Here is a 23,246-nt window from a genome sequence, read left to right as displayed (position 1 = left end):
CATAGCTGTACTCTTTATCACATTTGAATACTACTTCTTCCTGTCAGTGTACTTCTGTTTATCCCTTTGCTCTGTCTTTGCATTCTCTCTGTGTAAGTATAATAAATGTGTAATACGACTGGTATTTCAGCCAGCGAAACCAGCAATCACTCCCTAGTGCTGGCATTTCACCTGTGACTCAGCACCCTGGAATCCTGCCGGATGCTGAGCTCCGCCATTCTCAGGCTGTGGCCCCGGCTGTAGGCTGTAACCGAGCAGGGAACAGGTATGAGACACCACCAGTGACACTATGCACACTGCTGGCTATTACTAAATGTTATTTGTCTCAGCAATGCTACAAATTGGACTATGATGCTATTGAGCACCAGTGAAAGTCTGAAAATATGTTTCAAATGTCCTCATCACATTTTTTAACTTCTGTAAAAAAAGCTAAATCTTCCCTTCTTCCTCTTCCCTCCTCCTGCCAAGTCATGTCACTGATCAAGTGACCTGGGAGCCATCATGTGACTATTGAAACCCTATGCAGATGGTCTGAATATTTTTTTTTATGCAAAGAAAAAAGTTTTCTTTATGTAAAGAAAAAAACCCCACAAAGTGAAATATTCTGCAAGATCGTTTCAAACATTCAGTTTATCTCTGTTTCGTTGGAATGTTATTTTCAGAAAAAGGCTGAATCTGCAAAGTTCCTCTGAGTGCTAGCCTTGTTAACTCCCATGGTTTTATCAAGAGTCTCGTGATACTTGCTGTCCTGCTAAAAGCCTCGCTGCAGCATGGAAAATATTAGAGAATCCACTATTCCATTATGAAACAAACCAAACTCAGGTTTCACAGTTGGGAAGAAAACTCACAATATGTAGACCCTACAGCTCAAAAAGCTAAATTCATAAATTTGAGAGGGCAAAGGTGGAGGCAATTTAGAGGTTTATGTTTGTTATTGGCAACGTTAGCATGTACTCTGGGCTCGTGGCTCTAGTATATGTGATGGCCCTGGTATAAAGCATAGGCCAGCCGCAGAACCCAGACCCACAAGTATTTAAAATTTCAAAATTCCCCAATGCTGGGTTGGGCCCTGTGAGGACAGCACACAGTCAGAAGTGGTGTGAAGATGCCCATCACCAGAACAAGCAAGACAAAGCCCAGCCCAGCTTGTAGGCATGAAAAAGCTAAGCCATCACTCACTTCCCCATTTGATAGGCAAGAAGCAAAAAGGAACAAAAGTCAGGGTGTTGCATAACTCACCCCCTTATCTGAGGAGGAGGACTGGCAACTTGCCAGGACCTTTCACTCTATTTTTTTTTTTTTAAAGTCTGTGCATGCAGAAAAGAAGAAGGAGGAATCCAGCGCTCAGATTTTGGTTGATAATAAGTTATTGCAGAGTGACTAGGGAAAGGCATGCCTTAGAAACACCTACATTGGCACCTACTACTTTGTTTTGCAAAGGACTTCATCCTGTCTGCCCCTCCCCCTCTTCCACATGAGCACTCACACGCACACACTTCGGGCATTTTTCTGTTCCTGTCATTGTTTTCATCAGTGATATAAGACTGCATCCAGCCTCATTTTCAACATGTTTTCTCAAGCAGTGCAGAGACAGACTTATTTTCCTAAAAGCCTTTCCCTTGCATTCTACTTAAAAAAAATGGGGAAAGAAATTTTGAGAGAAACTACCTCTATCCCACAGCAACTGTGGTAGGGAGAGTTTTTCAGCCCTTAGAGGTCCCTAGAGAACTTTGAACACATTTACTAATATCAAAGCAGGGCAATAGTTTTTCAATGACATCATCTTCCCACTCCCTGTAACTGAGAACTCACCGTTCCCTGAACTAGATAGTCAGGAGGTTTGAGTGCCAAAGGTCTTACACTATAGTTTCACCTACAAGTAATGGGATTTTCAGGCAATCAGTGGCTGACCTGCTGCATTTGATATACTTTGTTAGTGGCAAAGTTCTTTGCTGTCTACACATCCATACTAAAGAGTTACCCACCAAACTGCATGGTTTATTTTAAAACAGCCCTAAGAAGCTTGAATCCTGTATTAAAATTATATGTGTTCTTAAAAAATGCATGTGTGAGTCTTAGTATCCAAACTTAGGGCTCAGTTATATCCACAGACTTATTCTCAGAGTCAATCAGTGCAATCTTTTCAATCAGAAAGCTGCCCACAGCAGAATGAAGGTATGTGGCAGCAAACCCTTGTAAAAAGTGAATTTTTAGGCTGCAGTGAGACTAGCAGTGCTGATATTTTACACTGAAAACAAAGACAGTCTCAGGTAAATACAAATCCTTTCCACCGATATAGCCTGGAACACTGTAAGTACAGTTTACAGCCAACATTTGTTCTGGTTTAGGGAAAAAAGAAATGTATACAAACAACTGTTCCATTCGATCCTGAAACAATGGAATAACACGATAGCTCCTTTACAGTGGTGAAATTCTGACAGTGATCTCAACAGCTGCTTAGCCACCAACCACAGCATTTACAACTGGTTAATTACAGACACCCAAACCCTTGCAACACATTTTGCTTTCATGGCCCAAACAGTATAATCAGTGACTTTATCCAGGACTGCACAATAACGTCTCTGTTTATCAGAGAACAGAGCATAGTAACTGATCCCAGATTCATCATGGTCAACTTAAACCTATCAACTTACATTTTGTTTTCTTTTCTAAACTAGAAAGACAGAAAAAAAGGAGTAGGAAGATTTTTTTTTCCCCTCCTCTTTTGTAAAAACGCAAAAGTGAGAGAACAGCAGATTAAGCTTGGCTAGCCATTAATGGGATCCTTATTCTGTGCCATGTTTATAACAATTTGATTGTGAAAGTGGGAGGATGAAAAGGATACTCAAGTCAACAGACTTCCAATTGGTGTGATGCCCTTCCTCTTGTGAGCACCACTTCACAAGTACTTTCGTTCACTTGGACTCCTCTGGACTGGCTGAAGAACTCGGGCACGAGAGATGCCGGCTACTTAGGGCTACACATCCTATGTCTCTCAGAAAGAACTAGCATAAACGATCCTGCAAAATGGATATTACATATAGTAAATAGAGTAAAACAAAACCAGAATCTAGGCAGACTATTTTGTTTACTCAAAAGGACCAGAGTTCTCTGTGTGTCTGATTCTGCTTGTCTATGAATACCAAATCAATTAAAAAGTTTTATCATTTCTCTTTCCCATGGGGGGAAACTGAAGCACAAAAGTGCAGGTTAGCTTTTAAAATTGTCGCTTAATGTTGAGAACCTGATAAGACACTTGATTTTTAGGGCAGAGTACCAGGATGAAAATACCAGAAAACCCCAAAGAACGTGTAAGACAACCCCCATGTCCCTATTTCTTATTAACAGACTTGGAAGAGTCATTTATGTCACATAGAGTGAGTCAGTAACTGGGATTCACATAGAGATCTGACAGATCATCCAGAACCCAGCCTGCCAGACACTGCTCCCAAATAATATTTGAAACCTGGGGGAAGGGGGAAGCAATAATAGTACTGAAAATAAACGCTGGATTGGGTCTTTGTTTTCTAGCCACTTTAACTGCAGAAAGGCTTCTGCCAACTTATTTTGCCCAGGAAGTGAATTCCAACCTGTTATGTAAAAGCCCTAATGAATTCCTGCTCTGCTGAATCAGCGGTGCTGCAAAAGCAGACCACCTCTGCCTGAAAGCCGAGTGAGTGCCAATCCTGCTCAAATGCAACCAAAACCACCGTATGCTTAATATTTTGAAAAATAACTTAAACATGTCTTTTAAACCCACCACACTCAAGAAAACACTAGAGGCTATCTGTTAGGTGACAAGTGGCATGAACTTCAAGGTACTTTTCAAAGCTCTTTCCTGTAAATAAGAAACAGCTGACTATGATCCTGCAAATTCCACTTGAGAAAGCTCTGATGATATTAATGCATTATGTTGTGTCCAGAATCCCTTGATAGAATTACAGCATTACTGTACACAGATGGGTGGACATTATTATGTTGCACAAAGAAATCAGAGATTAGACTCTCACAAATAAACGCAACCAGGATGCGACGCTAATGCATTTGAATGCAAAGCTGGTGCCTCCAAATTTAGTGCAGTATGTTTTTTAGTGCTAACTTTCTAACAACATGGACAAATAAAGCCATGCATACACTGGCAAACTACGCTGTGTGGCTAGAGAAGTTTGCTGATGACAGTCTTGTTATTGTAACAGGAAGTGACTCAGCCTTGGCAACAAGAGATCAGATATTTTAATCAGAAGCATTAGGTCATTTTTTTTCCCCTAACCAACCAACAGTTTCACAAGGCAACTGGTTTTGTTTGAAAATAAATAGCTATTTTGAAAGTGATTTGCTGAGGGAGTGGAGTTAAACATTTATGGTTAGGAATAAGCACTCCGTTTAATTCAAGGCATCTGGAAACCTCGTGTCCTTTTAACTCTCTTAAATTTGCTGCCTGTACAAAATTCCATCCCCCAGGCAAGAATTCTCCCACATGGGTGAGTAAAGTATCACCAGCTACATTACCATCATGTGAATGAGGATGAGTGAGGAGATTTCTGTCTGGACCAGTAACTTTCCATGACAATTATACATGACTGATGTCAGTGTAACAGCTAAAGTAAAACTACTTCACACAGGCATTACAGCTGAAGCAAATATGTGCCTTGTTGTAACGGCCTGTTACATGATCTTTCATCAGTTATTTATAAATGGCACGCGATGTTAATCTGCTTCCCCTAAATCAGTGTAAAACAAAAATTCGTTTAATATCTGGCATCCAGCCTAGCCTAGAACAGTTTCTTTCCTTTTCTGCTTCTGCACTGTTACTTACCATGTGTATCTATCTTTTGCATTACATATAAGCTCACACAGCTATGTGGAAACACACAAAAAAAGAGCTTTCCTTCAAATGTTGCACTGATATTACTCATTTTTGCTTCAAGTACTTCTAGCACAGTTCACAACTGCATAAAAGTTGCACAAAAAGAAACTAACTGTTCAAGACAAATTACAATTCTCCCTCTAACAATAAAGAGCAAACTTGCCACCAGCTGCAGCACTCCTAGAACAGGATTTCATCATCTTCCTAATATCTTCCTGATCTGTTGTCAGTTTTATATTTTTAAAAAAACAAGGAAGCATACTACTCCACATCACAATGACTCAAATATCCCATACAAACATATAAATAACATACAAATAACAATGCCAGCATTTTATCTTGGGCAAGGAGCAGGCAAAAAAAAAAGTTCACAGGGTATCTTAAAAACTCCTTAGCAGCAGTGTTTATCTATTGCCTCCATTCTGTGCCCAGAGCCTAATTTTAGGTATTAAAAATAAAACTCCAGACAAACTCCTGTAACAGGCACTGCAAGAACAGAATAAGGCCTCAAGCATTCTTCTTTGACATCAAAATGCATTATTTTTGTAAATGTGTGAAAAATTAAACTTCTTTGAAAAGCCATTGCAGTGAATATGAATTTACAATTCAGCATTAAATGAAATACATCCTGGGAAACCTCAGCACCCTACATTATTTTGCTGTCATCTTCTTTGTGACACAAGCAGTATTTTATAATTCCAGCCCACTAAAACAGCAGATTTCATAATTTTCCTGCTAAAGCAACATGGTTTTCTGTGTTCTGTCAAATAGCATTTTTATCTTCTAGCAGGAAAAAATAGCTATCTTGTTCCACCATCTGCCAAAAACTACTAAACACTGGGTGTGCTTCTGTGATTTCAAATTGCAGAAGTTTAAGTAACTCCAGTGTTAAACCTATTAAATATACTGACAATTAGCCTCCAACATTTTCAAAGTACTGCAGCAGATTATTTAAGGTATTTCTACCATATTGTTCCAGGCTTTAACTGCCAACAGTTTAGGTCTAGGTTTCAGTTAGCTGTCCCTTCTGAGCATCATAATGTATTAGATGTTTTTTAACTAGATAGCCACCTTGAAGTGCTGGACAAAGCCTCGCTATCTATTCATAGCTTAACACTAAATTTGAGAAACCGTGCTTCTTTGTCCAAACACATAACCATGGAACACAATATGAACATAATTTCAGCTCTGCTGCAAGACTCTTCCTATTCCATATCTACACTTACAGTACACTGCTCCAAATGTCTGAAAAAACTTACTGCCTGAGAACTGCAATTTTGTACATGAACACTCATACACACACGTAATTTTTTTATATATATCTCCTAGTTGTTCAGACAAGACTAGAAAACACAAGCCCCCAGTGTTTTAACACTTGAAGGATAATAAAAGGAACTTACATTTCTTATTATCCACATTTCACTACTTTAAAGCCAATGTTGTGCTTTTCTGGGACCTAACGTTTAATATATGAATGCTTGGAGTCAGATTTCTTTGCATTATATTCAACAGGCACAAATATATTGCCATCTTCCATTGGCACCATGTCAGTTTTATGATTACAAATCCCCCATTCGCATGTGTTCTTTTCAAAAGTACTCATGTTTTAAGGGACCTCCATCATACATGAAGCCTTAATCTAGGGACTGACAAGTTTCAATCCTGATGCTATATTTCTTACTGAAAAAGAGACCCCAGAGCTCTGATTTAGCACACTCAGTCAGGAGAAGCAGTTGACAGGATCAGATAAACCGTAACCTGCTTGTTACTGTGTGCACCTGCCAGCTTCATCTTAGGCCAGGCTGACCCAAGCAGCTGGGGACATAGAAAATATTTTGAATTTTGCAGAAAAATAGCACTTTTTTTTTTCTCTCTCATTCTTTGTGGGACAGGATATTATTTCAACTTATTATGAGGCACAGTTGCAACTAACAATATTGATGATTTGTACAGCTAGGAAGATAATACAAGTTACATTTTCATAAGGATGAAATATTTTTCCAGTTGTATACATTTGTGATGCTACTGTAATACATTTTAATGGTCTCGAGTTCTAAAATTAAAAGATTCTGACAACTCATTTTGGGCATCCAAAAATTATTCCCTATAAAATACACAAGCTTTTGGTGGAATACAAATATGAAGTGGACATAGAGACATGCATTAAACCATATTCTGATCATTTTTCTCTTCAATATGTACCGCAGCATATAAAATAAGGGAGGAAATAAGAGAAACTGCAGAAACCCTGTGGAACAACAGAAAAAGGAAACAGGTTACATAGGAGACAAGCTCCCTTTAAAACTACAGAAAGACACAGAAACTCCAGTTAGAAAACATATTTCAGAAAGTGGTCTTAATTTGCCTAACTCGTTCCAAAAGTAATCCAGATAGGGTCACAGAAGTAGTAGTCAGAAAAGGAGAAAAACAAACTCTTAAGAATCACAAGAATGGAGAAAATTTACTATACTGAAATTACACCCTAATCTAATGTAGAAAAAAATATGCTCCATTTCCCTGAGGATTTCACTGTATAATAGTGACAAGTGGCGCTCCTCGGGGGTTGGTATCAGGACCAGCGCTGTTTAACAACTTTTTCGGCGACATGGGCAGTGGGGTTGAGTGCACCCTCAGCGAGTTCACCCAGGACACCAAGCTGTGTGGTGTGGTCTACACACTGGAGGAAAGCAAAGCTTGACAGGCTTGAAAGGTGGGCCCGTGTGAACCTCATGAAGCTCACCAAGGCCAAGTGCAACATCCTGCACATGAATGGTGGCAATCCCAAACACAAATACAGGCTGGGCAGAGAATGGATTGAGAGCAGCCCTGAAGAGGACTTGGGGCTACTGGTTGATGAGAAGCTCAACATGACCCCGCAATGTGCCCTTGCAGCCCAGAAAGCCAACCGTATCCTGGGCTGCGCCAAAAGAAGCGTGACCACCTGGTAGAGGGAGGTGATTCTGCCCCCCTGCTCCACTCTCATGAGACCCCACCTGGAGTGCTGTGTTCAGCTGTGGGGCCACCAACATGAAACGACATGAACCTGTTGGAGCAAGTCCAAATCAGGGCCATGAAGATGATCAGAGGGCTGGAGCACCTCTCCCATGAAGACAGGATGAGAGAGTTGGGGTCGTTCAGCCTGGAGAAGAGAAGGCTCTGGGGAGACCTCATAGCAGCCTTCCAGTACCTAAAGGAGCCTACAAGAAAGCTGGAGAGGGATTTTTTACAAGGGCATGTAGTGATAGGACGATGAGTAATGGCTTCAAACTGAAAGAGGGTAGATTTAGGTTAGATATTAGGAAGAAATTCTTTGCTGTGAGGATGGTGAGGCACTGGCATAGGTTGCCCAGAGAAGCTGTGGATGCCCCATCCCTGGCAGTGCTCAGGGCCAGGCTGGATGGGGCTTTGAGCAGCCCGGTGTAGTGGAAGGTGTCCCTGCCCATGGCAGGGGGGTTGGAACCAGGTGATCTTTAAGGTCCCTTCCAACCCAAACCATTCTATGAATCTGTGATTCTATGAATCATCAAGAAATTGCAAGCTTATCACACCAATGAAGATGCAGTTTTGAGATATTTTACTAAGGTTGTGTACTTCCTCTATAATTGCCCTCACAGGTTTGTCTTTATTGTTATTATTGTTTGATAATTTAAAGTGAAGTACTATGGAATACATACTGTCCTAGAGGTCTCATAGAAATCTTTCAGGCCTTGCAGAATTTTTGTGTTTGGGTTTCAAGGCCATGAAGATGATTAGGGACCAGAACATCTTTTGTATGAGGAGATGCCAAGAGAGCTGGGACTGTTCAGCCTGAAAAGAAAAGACTCAGGAGGATCTCATCCATGTGTATAAATGCCTGACACAAAGGAAAAAAGAAGAGGGATCCAGGCAGGACAGAAGGAAATTTGGCACAAAGTTAATCCCACAAAATTCAAAGTGAACATAAAAACCACTTTTTAGTATTAGTATTATTATTATTGTAAGGGTATTCAAAGACTGGCATAGGTTGCTCAGAGAGGTCATTGAGTCTTCATCATTGGAGATACTCAGAACTCAACTGGACATGGTCCTGTGCAACCTGCTTTGACTGATCCTGCTTCAGAAGCGGGGCTGGACAAGATAATCTCAAGAGGTAAGGACCATTCTGTGATTCTGTAAATATTTTTGTATGCAGTTCAGGATACTTACAATACCTGATTTTTTTGTCTTGATTTACCAGTCTCTAAGTCTTACCTTCCCTAATGACTTCCACAGCCAATAAAGTCATAAGCGAATCTCCGTAAGCAAGTAATCTGCTTCCTGGTGGCTAGATAGGAGCTCACTCTCCTCTGTGTCCTACATTTCCCAATTAGTGATCATTCTGACTAGAACTTTTTGTAGCATGGGTTTTCCAGCTTTATTCCACATGCCAAGGTTCTTTTCTAGCAAAAATACAGTCTAAGATAGGGCACAGAAGCTGGGACACAGCTAGGTTGCACTGTTGAATCTGAAAGTTCAGAAACGTTCTTTGGCCTTTGCAGCTTACATGCAGATTTCATGAGACTGACAAACTAAAGTCAATGATATTGAACTGAATTTTACAGACATGAAATCCTCCCATGCCTCAACTCTTGATATGACTGTGATCTGAGATTGTGCATGTCTGGAAAAGGTTAGAATTTCCTTCAATATTGTCTCACCAATGAGCCACAAGTCCACCACCTACCAGTAACTCTGGATGTCAATTGTAAACAAGGATCTTTTGCCAGAACAAATAGGATTTCAACTATTAATTTTTGTCTTCAAGAAAAAAAAGTAAAAATCATATGCTAGCAGTTTTTTGTTAATTCTAAACTTATCACTACAGATTACCAACATTTCCTCAATGCTATAAAATCATATCATTTATGCAAAAGGCTTTTCTGCTCCAATTCCTCTTCTGAGTTGTCTATTTCTTGTTCTGCAGTTTAAACGTATTTACTGTTTGATGTATACGATGAGCAATCATCATACATGGCTCTTAACAATGATGTGTTTCCATCTCTGAAGAGTAAGAGCCTGCAGAGCAGGCACTATAATGGCCATAAATGCAAGTTGTGGATCAGTTCAATAAATTCAATACACTTCTTGTTAAAACTATTCCAACAAAAGATATTTAACTACTAACAGAAGCGAATGCAGACAACCCTTCTGCCTATCTATGAAAGTATTTGTAGTTTTGGTTTGAGGAATGTGACATATTACAGACTAAAGAGAAAAGCAAATCTTATTTAGAAAAATTAAGCAAATAATGAGTGAAGAAAAAAAAAAGGGGTGTGTGGGTGTGAAGATCAGGCCTTTGGGGGTTCCCAGAGAGACATTTCCTGAGTTCTTATGACTATGTCAGTCTCACAAAGAATAAGGATGGGAGTCACGGCTCTAAAAGTAAAGTTGTACAGGAAATATGACATCCAAGGACACGTGGCAGGTACAGGCAAAATGCCAGTGATTATGTGGAACAGTCACCCTGATCACCGTCTTGTTGAAGAAAAAATGCCAGACAATGGAATATCCACTCCCATGAGAGAGTCTGAAAGACTAAGGTGTGTTGGAGGTGAGTAAGTGCCAGCTCAGATCTGCCTCCAGCTCGGCTGTCTGAAATTCATGCAAGGACAATCTTGACTGTCTTTTAAACCAGAGGACTGAAAATGACCTTAAACTTCCCTTCCTCTTCTGTGTTGTGTAATGTGCAGATGCTGGGCAATCACCACTGGTCGTTGCTTTTTGATAGAGCTCAAAAGTGAGAACTGAACTAACAACTCTAGTCAAGTGATCTTTTCAAAAGGCAAAAAGCCTATTTAAAGGCTGAAATATGTCTGCTATGTATCTTAAAAAGTGAATTCATGCATATTTGTTTCAAATATTGCTTGATAACTAAAGACCATGTGATACAATCAGAATACTAGTTTCTATGCTACAGAAACATAATATTTTAGTCTTAAGAAGCTAAACATATCTTAATATTGAAAGAGTTACATAGCTGAGGATTTTCATTATGTAAAGGGTGACACAAGCAATCACAGGAGTGCAGCAAGGACAGGTATTTGTTCCCCTGCTCAGAGCTGCAGCATGTGAGATGACTGGAAGGGACCTACCAAGATATAGACCCTAAACCCCTGTTATCACAGAAAACAGACAACCATCAATAAAATAACACTAAAAAAACCCAAACAAACAAACAAAACCCAAACACAAAACCAAGGATTAGGCAAATTCATGGACAACAGGTCTATAAACAGATTTTTTTTAAGGCACAGCCACACCATGTAACATCACTAGCCCAACAAGTCTGAATGCTAAGGGAATACAAACGGAGCTGACCACAGAAAGTAGATAGGCTCACACACTCTCCTCAAATAAAATTACTGCCACTGGGGTTTTGTCCTTATTATTTTTAAGGGAGAATGAAAATCTAGTCCTCCATTACCACAAGTTCTTAAGTTGAATTTCTGGCATTTCTGCATAAATTTTATCATGATTGAACAGAAAATACTGAACTTGATGTACCATTGGCTTGATCCATTAGGGCCGTCTTCTTTTCTTATTGCAAATTAACAGGAGTTTTGTTCCACTACCCCTACTGCGAGATTTAATATACATCCTTGTTCCCAGTCTGAACCAAAAATATGAAACATCCCAGCTGCCAGTCTAGACCTTTCCACAACTACTTTCTATACAACTCTTCTTTTGCCTATCAATCACATTCATTAACCAGCACTTCCTCTCTGATATTTTCTCATCTTCATTCAGAGGACAAATACATACCCTCTCGGCAGTCCTCTCTTTGGCTAAATAAGCGTAATTTTTTTTTTTCTCTCTCTTACAGCAAAAGTTCTCTAGGCCAAGTCCCACCCTCCTCTGCTACTTTTCACATGCTGCCTATTTCCTAAACATGGAAGACCATGGCTGGATATGGTATTCCAGACATGATCTAACTTAGGACTTTGCACGCTAGCATCTGTCTCTGGAAATGCCTTTTGCACCCAACGATTTCATTTACCTTCCTGCTACTGGCTGAAATTTCTCTGCTGAACCAGGTGATCTCATGACCAGGTGATCTCATGATCAGTGATTAAATGGCCTATTCATTCTTCTGTCAAGCCTAGTTGATGATCTCCTGCAGTGCAAAATAAATCCTTGGGACTGGTACATAAGTGCATGACCCTAAATTTCATAGTGGTGGGGTTTTTTTTTCTCTTTCCATTGGTATTACCCAACCCTCAAGACCACTTCCTTTTCTGTGGTATTACAGTACAATCCATCTCTGTATTGACAACATCTCCCAGCTTTGTGCCATCAGTATATTTCATTACTGCATTCCTACTTCTTGTGCCAAGGTCAGGAATGGAAATATTAATAAAAATCCTCCATGCAATATCAATTCAAATATTTTCATGAAGTCAAGGAAAATTAGATACGTCAGAGTTCCCTTGAGAAAATCTATTGATTTTCTCTTGATAACAGAAAATCCATTCTCTTATCAGTGAAATGTCTAATTAATGATATCATGTTAGTCTAATGAAATCTAAATTGGACACCAGAGGAGCCTCTATGGAAGCCAGCAGAAGGATCATAATTCTGTATTTTTACTCTGATTGAGATCCTATTAAAAGCTGAAAAGTTTCCCAATGATCTTCCATAGTATTGAAAACAACATCCAACAGATGAATTAAATAAATCATAAATATTATTTGTCAGGCTTCTTAAAATTAATGATATTCTTCCGAATGTCAGTATTTTTTTTTTATATTGCAAGTGTGTTAGTATTGTTGGGCTTGGGCTTCCAGGTTTTGAGTCCTTGAAGAGGCACTTTGGTTGCCACTTTAGGATCTTCTCAAACATAAAAAAGCAATGACAGCCTATTTATTTTTCTGCTGGAACTCATTTTTAGACGTGTCTGAGTGTCATATGCAGTTAGGCACATACAGAACTTTTGAGGGGTTAGGGCATTTTACAAATAGTTAAATATCATGCTGAGAGTTGCCATCATATTGAATTTTTCCAAGAAAAGTAATTTCACAAAGTGATTGTTGCTCTAGAGATTTTCTATAACTGGTCTGTACTATTCCAATTGTACTGAAATAAAAGTACATCCACTGAGATTATGATGGATGAAAGAATTACACATATTGTGTATTTATCTAACTCTGTCCTACTTCAGCCTCCTGGTACAAAAATGAACGTTCCATATGTCATTTAAAGACTGAAGCATGGATGATGGATACATGGATGTGTCTCAAGACTGAAAAAAGATTACAGGAACGCTGAAAGGCTGTAGGAAGTAACTGAATGGTTTGGAAAGGACTCTGTTTTGGGTGACGGTTTGAGATGGGTGGTTTGTGTTTCTGGGCACTATTAGACCCTGCGATGTGCCTTGAGGGTTAAATAACAGTTCTGGAAAAGACCTCTTTCCTTGATGAGACAAGCACAACCACTAATTCCAGTTGAAGAGGTTGCTGCAGGGATCCTGCCCTTTGGCACAGTGCAGCTTAAGCTACCGGTGCTAGGCCCTCTATCTGAACCTACACCAAGGATTATTCAGATACAAGAGCTACTGCTGAATGCAGCTCTCTGCCAAAGCATGATTTCATGAAGCCAGCTTGTTACACCTGAGTTTAGTGTTTGCAGGAGCTATGTATTTGTGGCTGATATCCACCATACTATATTTCAATGGTATAGGCAGTAGCTAATAAAAAAACCATATTTAATCTCTGTGTAGAACTATTGTTGCAACTCACAGAAGCACTCAGGCTACTGCCCCTTTTTAAACACTCTCCATAACACATTTTCAGTAAGAAGTCTTTCACCCTGAAACTATATCTAGTCCACATTCATTAACCTTCCAAGCACGCCACAAGGCTCATCTTTTCATCCCACAGGGATTTTGGAAGATTGAAAGCTACTGGATTAAAAGGAATTTTACTAGAGCAAGCAGAGTGTCTATTTCTGAAAAATCTCCAGGAGACCATATTTACATTTAATTGCCTTTTTTAATTTTTTTTTTTTAATTTTTGTGTCATTTTAATTTGTGAAGCAGCATCTATAGCACTGGCTGATACAAATGTACAGAGACACCACATGCTCTGAGTTATAGTTCATGGAGACAGGCAATTGATGATATTTTAATTATCTGTACACATGCACCATTATGTGCTTGTGTCTTTAAACACTCAGATAAGAAGTTTTTACTCCCCTTTGAACACCTTACAATACCCAACGTTTTCACACTTCACTTCCCACACTGCTTTCCATGACACCCTGACCAGTTATTCTTTTTCCTCCTATGACTTCTTCTCCCCTGTGATCATGTTTAGGCATATCCTCTTTCAAATGATGAGACAACCTTCCTAAAAGAAACATGGTCTTTTCAACAGTTGCTGCCTACATCACTAAAAAATAATACTATGAACACCAGCCAAAAGCTAGAGAGCAATTCCACAATGCTTTGGGCCCAGCAACAGCACAAAGGAGCAAAGGATAGAAACCCCCAAAGCTCATACTTCAGAGGACATTCTCACTATGTAGCAATAATGAGTCACAGTGAACCAAAAGCCATCTGTTCATCTGGACACAGATCCTACTTGTCAGTTAGCAGGAAACGTTTCCACTGAGAATCTCACTGCAATGTTAATCTCCCTGCATAGACAAACTTTCGGTGTTTCAGATCTTCTAGTCTGTAAATTGGGAACACTGCAGCTTCCTTTCACCCTGCTTTGTCTGTCTTATCTTTTTCAAAAACAGCTGGTCAGGCAAGAGATTGCCTGTGTGGATGCATCTATCTTTACAGCTTGGCTAGCACCATGAGGTCTCCAAGTCAACTGTGGAGTCTAGCAGTTCTCAGCAAAAATGAAGTGTTCAAACGCAGTGACACAGAGCTTCCCTGACCTTCAGCCAGCGGCAGTGCCGTGCCTGCGAGGCCCTGCAGCACCAGGGCCTTCTCACTCCTCCTTTCCGTCCCCACTGATACATGACTTAGCCAAGCTGGGAGCCCACTTAATCCTGGGAAATCGCCATGTTACATCCTTCCCCCTGAAGACATCCCTGACATCAGCTGTTGCTGCAACTGGTAGAAGTGCAGTCACACTTGATACATTTATCTTGAAATAGTTAACGGCAGAAGTACACTCTGTAAATGGACTAATCAGCTCTAATTGAAGTCATGTTTAACTAGTCTTTTTGGGATGGGGACTGTCATTTAGTGTGTGTTCTTGCCACATACAACCCAGTGGGGTTCAGCATTGCTGTTACATTTAGGCGTTGTCACAACATAAACAATTAATAATAATAATACAGAAGTACAAATCTCCTTTGTTTCCTAGTATGACTGCTTCTGTAGGCACTGAATTTCGACTTTCTTGACTATTGCATAGTTTGGGTTATCACTGTGTAAATGATTAGCAACTCACATGTGCAGGATGGGTGGCTAATTCTTTTCATATGTGTAATGTTTTGGATCAAATTATTTCCACATTCATTTTGATGGATTAGGTTTCAGGTGGACAAGACCCAAAAAATCAGATAAACTCTTAACGATCCTGCTGTACTGAAGACATTCTTAACAATGACATTCAGAAAGAATGAGAGAGCCCTTCTTACTTCTATTAAAATTACATTTACAACATGAAGGCACAATTATCTCAAAGGCACATCAGTATTCCATAAAACAAAAGTGTGGTTTCATATTAAATCAGATGATACCAAAAATATCAGCTGGCTAAAAATTTTCTCCCTCAATTTAAACCAACAAGGCAATGTATTTGTTTCAAAGAACACAACTTTTGATTTCTATCATGCCTCTGAAATCCATGATTTCCAAATGAATGCCAAATGAGATTTAAAAAAAATCCCCACATGAATAAATTTCATAAACTACAAGAGAATGGACAAGATCTAAAGAGAATGCTTTTGGGCTTTGTGTATGCATATTAACTTAATTGTTTGCCCCTTGAAAATAGCAAGTTGCCTGGAGCATTTGAACTCAGAGAGTGCTCATTTAAAGCAAAACATTTTTATCCGGCAAAAATCTTCTAAGATATCTTGTAAAAAATGTCAATTTATTTTTGAGGGAGAAGGATTAGATACAAATGACAGTTAAGGAAGACAAAGAACACCATCATGTAATTAAAAAATGATAATAGATGATACCTGCATCAGGTGAAAATCACACAGCATACACCTCTAAAGAAGACAGGTAAGCTTTGCTGGAGGAAACCTGAAGGAAGCTGCCTATCTTGGGGGGGGGGGGAGGGGGGGAGAAGCACAGGGGGAAAAAGCTTTAAAAGGCTTGTGAAATTGCCAGCAGGAAATGACATGACCACCACAGATAAGAACTCCATCAGGTTGTAAATGTATAGGAATAGGGTTAACACTTTGGTTGTTATTCAAAAGCAAATGAAAGATGAGCTTATGATAACAAGCTTGGATTAGGACTCAGATCTGAGTTCATTTCTTGGCTCTGCCATAATCTCTCTTTGTGATTTTGGGCCAAAGCTTACATTTGGCGTAGACTGAAGAAAGGAAGTAGTATCCTCTTGGTATAGTTAGGGAACTGAGTCCCAGCGATAATAGTAGTCAAGGATTCACAGTGCTTTATAGGCATTTACATTTCCAATAAATTTATGTGCAGAGAAAGATGAGTCGAGAGGTATTTTTGTGGCTCTGATCCTCTAATTACCTCTGCGTTTCTTCATTATAGTGTTCGGATAATGAATCCTTTCTCCAGCACTTTGCACAAAGGCTGTTTTTTTGTTGCTTTTTTTCTCACCAGGCTGGAATATAAGCTCACAGGAAAAATACTCTTTTTACAGAGTCATTTATATATTTCTTACAACTTTGCAGTCTCATAGTGAGGATCCAAGAAGCTTTCATGAATCAACGAGTAACTAGTTATTATGTGTATATATATGTATATACATACCCATTCATCTCAGATACTTACGAGAGTAAATATCCTTATTTTATTACTGCTATCATCCTGGCAATAATGACAATAATGTGAGTATATTGATGGGGTCTGTCTTGGGGCTTACACAGCAAATAGTAATTTCCCTGATTTCCCATGCACCAGGCTGAGTTCTGACACTGACTGGGACTAAACCCTGAGCACTTCAGTGGAAACTCAGGATTACTTCATCACAGTCCCTTGCTTTTCATTTCCTTTTCCCTTCTGATCGTCCGAAGCTACCAGAGTCACACTGATGTGAATGAGATCTGAATCCTGCCCATTGGCAACAGCTACTGAAAACAGGAAATGGGATATTTCAAATAACAATAGGTGGGAACAGTGAGTAAAGGTTCACTAGGTGGCAACGGTGCTGACTCTTTAATGACTATGTTTATTTCCTTGTGTCCCAAAGAAGGCCACAGTTCATTTTGCTCTCGAGTACATACGTATGGCCATATGTATGTCAGACACCATCATCTAATTTTGCAGCTTATGTTAATGCAGGTGGGCGGGGGGGGGGGGGCACGGGGAGGGAATCAGCACTGACTCCCACTTCTCATAACAAGATGCACAATTAGATCATTCTCCTGTGCCACAGCACCAAACAAACAAGCTGCAATGCAAGGGCCAAAAGGCTCATCCCATGCCCTATTAATAGGAAACTTCCCTGTTGCAGGAAAGTTCCCTGTTGCAGCAACAGTTAGGCAGGGGTTTTTTCCTCCCAGGCACCACCAAAAGGGGTACGATGATTACAAAACCTGCAACCCACATAACGCGCTTCACCCGAAGTCTGAGCAAAGATGTTAGCAGTTGGAAAGATATCCTGGGCCACGCAGTTCGTTCCAAGCAAAGGTCTGCTGCTCCTGGCTGCAATTTCCACACAACTCCTTGTCTAGTCTTGCCATGACTAATTCCCAGAAAAGGCAGTTTCACAACGACTCCAAGCAAGCCAGCCCTATGTCTAATTGGCATCACTGGTTAGAAAGACTTCTTTGCATTCTTCCGTGAAAGTTTGCAGTTACAGTCTAATTCTATACATGTTTACTAAGCCTCACAAGCAGCTAGTGAGACGGTCCGGCTATTTCTAACAATCATTAGTCCTTCAGTCTCTCGCTCCACAAAATGATTGGTTCATCTTGGGTTCCTTTTCTCAGAGTTTCCAAATTGGTCTGAATTAAGCTTCACAGCTTAATACACTGTTAAATAATGGTCACTAATTAGCAATGGCAAAAAGGAAGAAATGGTCATATGAAAATGATAAAATGCCCGGCAACACAGGATTGTTTGTTTCTTTTTTCTTAGCTCAAGCTGCTTTTTTCACCATTAATCACAGTAATTTATGCTCCTCCACCTGGGGAAGCAGTCAGTAAACTTCCTAAAAGCAGCCAAGTAATATAGCATCAGACAAGTCTCAGTTGCTTATATCTGCCATTTCTTATGAGGATGCTTACCCTAAACTCCATCTTTCCTAAACACTCTTTGCAAAGAAAGTGTGCTTTTTATTTATTACTTGTATTTAGAAAGAAAGGTTTGGAAGGCCACTGTCTTTTTTTTTTTTTTTTTCCTCTCCTTAAGGATAGAGATGCAGGTCTTCTAAATAATCACGGAATACTTTATGCACTCCTAGAAAAGTATTTATCCTGAAGTTCAGATACCACAAAAATGAAAATTGTTAGCTTTTTGAAGTGTGGTTTTGATTTACTCTGTATAGGGTGAGTGCTTTTAAATACTTTTAAAACCCCTACATGATATTTTCTGTATTAGAAACTATGAAACACCTGTTCAGTTAGGACTCATAACTACTAATAGTACTCTTGTGTACTATTAAGTGGACGGTTCAGCTGAGCCTCTTGTGGAAGTAAGGTCTAATTTTTTGCTAATACAGTCACCCAAGAAAAAGCTGAAAGTGAATATATGTTTTGTTCGTAAGTATGTCCAGCAGCTAAGCATCAGGGAGGAAAAAGATCTATTTAAAGCAGAAAGACAACACCGGCACAAGATGAAACAGGTATTATAAACTGGTTGCAAATAGGCTGGGAATTAGAGGATCATCACTTGTAATTACAGCACCCAGAGACAGAATCATCTTTCCAATGTAACTGCCTTCAAGGTGAGGCTACACAGACTGAAGAAAGACATTATATAGTACATCTGCCTGAAAAAGGATTGTCTGTTGATGATACCTTTTGTTGTAATGCTGTTTGTGGGTGCTGATGGGGATCACAGACCAGTGCTACCATCTCACTGACTGTTTAAGCACGTCTGGGAGTATCAAAGTGAAAACAAGAGCTTAAAAGCATGAACTCCAAGGCTCTGTAACAGGTAAACTGTAGAAATTACATAGCTCCGGGTTTGGTCTGAAGAGTAAGGGAAAAAAAAAAACACCAAACCCACAACACTTCCCTTTGATTCAGCTGTGGGTCATTGGTTCAAGTTCTGTTCACATTAGCTAATGACAACAGTTTTTTCCTTCCATTCTGGTTAATTGTTTACCAGTATTTGTAGGGCAACGCATCACCTCTCCTAACTGTTTTCTGTATCTGCTGAACAAGTTCGGGTCACATTTAACTAAATTCTTGCTTAGCGTATTTTTGTCATTATTTCTTTTTTAGTTCTTTTACCTTTCATTCTGTCTTAGGCTAGCTTATGGTCTGAAGTGTAATTCTCTAATTTTGCCAGAGTGACAGATCAGGAATCACCCCACTTGCTTGCGTAGAAACCAGGACACTACTCATAACAGTTCTATTTATATATCCTCAAAGAGCATTTACTTTATCTACGGTAGAATCGCACTGCATGCTAGTTTTCGATTTAGCAACTTACCACCTCGGAAGCAGATCATTTAAAGTAGCGTTCTCTGCTATCCAACAATGCTTTCATGCACTTGACACTCTCTCTCTCTCTTTTTCCCCAAATAAAGTCCATTTATCCTAATCAAACCACAAGCTATTGATTCCTGCCCATTTCATCTAACCTTCCTGCATCTGGCTGTGAACCGTTTTCAGGAGGTTTTCTCCTCTTCGTACTCTCAGCAGTGAATACAGTGCAGAGCAAGTTAATGTGTCCTCTATAAATGCATGAATATTCTAAGAACAGAACAGGTGCTCCCCCTGCCTCATGTGGAGCTCAGCCTACCTGGAAAACACCGTCTGTCACCCGCTATGCCGGAGAGCAGATTTTCCAGGAACAGTCCAGCATCCCTGACAAAAGCAGTTACTACGGAGAAGTGGTGGGGCATTTAATGTGGCAATATAGCTTTTCAGACAGAACCTTATTAAAATTAATGAACAACAAAAAAAAAAAATTAAAGCACACGGGGCTTTTTTAGCTGCACATATTTGTAAATCAGCAGCCTTAAAGGGGTAAATTGGCTGATTATCCTAAATTGTGGACAGTCCTCCTTACAAGCCGTTGTACAACTGCAGGCAGAGCACCAACATTCGGAGTAACCCTATATAATTTGTACTAATTTTTGCTACTTTTATAAATGACCTAGATCATACTGAGTTAAAAATGCACCAAACATTTACAGGATGGGAAGTAAATCTGTGACTACCTCTACATAATCAAGGGCATACATACTGAATTAGCTACACGGCAGTCACAAGAAATTTATGCGAGGAACCCAGCAGCTGTATTCCTTCCCTAGCCATTAGCACTGCCCATTCAGTACACATGTTTCAGCACCCTTCACTGCTACCATAAATGAAGAGGCTTCTGCTCTAAATCAGGTGGTCTCCGTCTCTGGTTGGCACATCTAAATAAAGTTGTGTAGTTCCAAGGGACTGACTGATTTTGGTTGGTTTGTTTGTTTGTTTGTTTTAAGTTATAACATGTTTTCATTTAAGGCTTTAAAGGTAAATTCCACACTAGTGCATGATTAAAAAAATCCCAGTGATATAAAATGGGTATTTGAAACTTTACTACTATGTATAGCTTGAAGAATGTCATTAGGGACTAAATCATATTTTCAAGAATCTCCACTAGTTCATTTTTTCATTTTCATTCATTTTGGGGTCTACAAAAATTCATCCTAATGTTTATTATCCTCCATAGACAACAATAAATTCCCTTCAACTCGCACGCCATGCCTTTATTCCACCTGGCTGCTATCAGTGCCAGTACTTTCCTTTCAGCTTGCGTTCCACGGAACAGCCACCTAAACCACAGCATGTTATTGACTCACCGTTTCATTTTAATTCCTGATTAAATATATACTGGGTAAAAACACTACATCTGTTTACTTCGCTCTACAGACTTACCCATTCTTTCTTATCTGGGATTGACCTTTAGTTCCAATGATGCTTTTTGTTACTTAAGCTTAGAATTTGTTAATGCTGTCGCAACCTAGAACTAACACGTCCAGTGACACTTATGTCAATTTTCTTTTAAATGCCCATTGATAATAGCCTAATCAAAGCCAGCACCTATCCAGGATACAAGTTAAACAGCTGTTACTGCACCGTAGTCACACCTGTGCCACGGTTTTCTTTGATTTGGTTTATTTTTTCCTACAGCAATAATCTTCATCCCGCTCAACCAATCACAGACTGGCAGAAGTGCAGAAAACCTTACTTGTCAACTCAAAATGCGTTTTATTAAAGGACCTTTCTTCTTCTTTTTAATATTGCATCTCTATCAATTTACATCTCCTATCCCCAGCTGTCCTTCCCTGGGAGATACTGTGCATCTGAAGATAACCATACAAAATAAGACCCTTATGCTTCAAACTCCACATGGGCACTATAAATTTCATCCAGACTCTGGCAAGCCCAGACCTCTTTTACATGGAACACAGCTGAAAAGGGGCAAGTGTAAAACAGAAAGAGTGGACAGTTGCGTTTACTGTCACTATGTTTGAAAATAAAATCTACTCCAAAGAGGGAGTGGGTCAGTTAAATACTAAGGATCTCCACAGTTATGTACCAGGTTATATTTGACTGGAGCCCACACCACATTTCAGGCCACAAAATATTTAACTCTTAAAAGTAGGCTCAAGTAAGGCATGTAATTCATTGACTTATAAGGGCTTTTTATATTTCTCTTCTGCATTTTTCTTTGGCAGACCTAGTTTTGCCCACAAGTAGACACAAACCCACCTGCACTATCTCCTATCCACAAGGCAATTTTGGGTATATATTTATGTGTTTGACCACGTGAAGCCAAGAATTACTGACTAAACCAAGTGAGCTTAGTTCTCCAGATTTAGAAGTCTCAAGTCTTCAGCATGGGCTTCTTTTTCTAAACACAAAATAATGCTCTAATTGACCTTCAGCTTTTTTTTTTTAATAGACACAGGAAAACCCAACCATGAACACCAGTTGTTTTGTTTATAGAATTACCATATTAATAGCTCATGAGGAGCTAAGGGGTGGAAAGCTAGACCAACATTATTACACGTGCGGTCACTAGCTCACAGAAGACAGTAGGCTAAAGAAACACACATTAAAGACTTTAGTTACCATGTGTAGGTAACTAGCAACAGATACAGAGAAAAGTGGGGAAATGGAAATAACAGAAAAGACATTATGATGGAAACATCAGTGGAAAATTAGAAGTCCTTTAATAAAAGAAACACATTAGGAATGTTTGTTCCATGTGCTGGACACTCCTTTGGAAAGCTAACCACCGCATTTTCTTAAATTACATTAAGACATTCCTAACATTGATAGGTCTAAAAAGGGCTGGTGCTCAGATACTGACACATAAATAAGTATCTGTGCTTAGGTAGAAAGCAGGCCCCAAGAGTGAACTTTTTCCTGGAGAAGCGCTGCCCGATGGTGCAGGCCAGGAGCCACCCACCACCGTACGCATCCCCAGGGAGGGGAGCTGTCCATGCAGGCCCCGTTAGGACAGTCACCCAGCCCTGCTTCGACTGCCTACTCTCCCACTGAGGTGCCAACGAGGGCCTCGGCTGTCCCCCGAAGGACCAAGGAAAGAAAGTAACTTCTTGGCCTCCTGCACACCGGGACAGCACAACCCAGGACACCCACCGCGCACGTACACCTGGCCCTGCAGCCTCGCAGGGAACGTGCCGTGGCGTTCACGGCTTCCCCCGGCCCGCCGCGGTGAGACAGGACGCCCGCCGCGGGGCCGCCGCCCGCCTCCCGCCGCCCCCTCGCAGCGGCCGCCTCACGGCGCGGGCGGCTCCGCAGCGCCCTCCGCGCCCGCCACTGGCAGCGCCGCTGTGCGCCGCGCCGCTCCCCTCCCCCGCGCGGCTCGCTCCCTGCCTCTCGCGCGGCCGCCTCACAAGCACACACCTCCCCTTCCGAAAAAGCGGCCGCTTCCCGGCTTTATATACCCTGCTAAAAATAGCCTGCCGCCGAGCTCGCCAATCAGGAGGGAGCGAATTTCGAATCGGACCAATGGCGGGAGCCGTCACGGCCAGGCTCGGTCACGCCAGGAGGAGCCGCGATGCCT

Source organism: Falco rusticolus, chromosome 4, assembly GCF_015220075.1.
Source record: "Falco rusticolus isolate bFalRus1 chromosome 4, bFalRus1.pri, whole genome shotgun sequence".
NCBI classification, from domain to species: Eukaryota; Metazoa; Chordata; class Aves; order Falconiformes; family Falconidae; genus Falco; species Falco rusticolus.
This window is presented reverse-complemented; position numbering follows the sequence as displayed.